Here is a 1,246-nt window from a genome sequence, read left to right as displayed (position 1 = left end):
AGTGATCTCTGGGCAAGTGACATTCCAGGCCAGCTCATTCTACAGAAAGGTGGAGCTTAAAATTTCTTTCTTCCAAAGGGAGACCACGTATAGCTGGCAGACATTCCTCTGCTGCAGCTGTGAGGTCCAGTAAAAAGGCAGAGGAGCTGAGGCTTATGTGTATAAAGAGTTATTCCAGGGCAAACCTTGATCTGTTCCTTGGAACAAGTGACGGGACAGTGAGAGAAAATTGGGGCTCCGCAGGTACCATATGGCTAGGTTTGGGACACTCCTTTCAAGCAGGCCCTTCCCACATGTATGAGAAGGAAATATATGGGGCCAGGAGGAATGCAGTAAGGGTAGGGTTACCATACATCCAGGTTTTCCCGGACATGTCCTCTTTTTCGGCCCCCTGTGTGGTGTATAGGTGGGCTTTAAAATAAGAGCAAATGCCTGTTTTGTGTTTTTTGTTTTTTGTTTTCTGTTCCCTCTGCTCTCCCAGGCTATTTTCTTGGGACTAGGAGCAGCGGGCAAGGTGATTGGCTGTCGGGGGTCATGTGCTCCCTGTGCAGGCCCTCTTAAGCCAGGTAAAGAGACACTGTGTGTTTGTGTGTGTTTGTGTGTGCACATGCATGTGCATATGCTGCTTGGGCAGCGGGGCTGGGGGGGCAGGGGTCTGGGTCAGGAGTGAGGGGCACTGGCAGGGCTCGGGGGGTAGGGGGCTGTGCATTGGGAGTGAGGGGGCTGGCAGGGCTAGGGGAGCAGGGGTTTAGGAGTGAGTGGCGGAGGCAGGGCATGGGAGTATCACTGCCCCCCCCCACAATCATATGCCTCTTCTTCCCTCCACCCCCCAGTCCCAGGTGTCCTCTTTTTTGCTCCTGGAAATATGGTAACCCAAAGTAAGAGTATTGCTCAGTGAGATGACTGCTGGTGTAAAAGGAAGAGGACCCTAGTTTCTAGATGGAGCCCTTGCTTCCAGTGAGGCAGAAGCCCCACTGTGTTTTTTCCAATGACTATTAGTAGCGGCTCGGCTTCAAAAGGAGCACCAGAGAAGAGGCTGGGTAATGGCTAACCTGTTGTATAGTAGCTGGAGTACTGTGCTGGGAGATCAGGAACACCCAGGGTTAAGTTTCCTCTGGTCAAGGGACAGCTAGAACCTGGGACCTCCAGCTTCCCAGGTAAGTTCCCCAGCCACTTCTTCTTTGGCCAGGGGTGGGGAGAGGGAGAGAGGAAGGGAAGCAGGGGTTGGAAGAAGACACACAGCCCT

This window comes from Alligator sinensis, unplaced genomic scaffold (genome assembly GCF_000455745.1).
Source record: "Alligator sinensis unplaced genomic scaffold, ASM45574v1 scaffold126_1, whole genome shotgun sequence".
NCBI classification, from domain to species: Eukaryota; Metazoa; Chordata; order Crocodylia; family Alligatoridae; genus Alligator; species Alligator sinensis.
Note: the sequence above shows the minus strand (reverse complement) of the source record.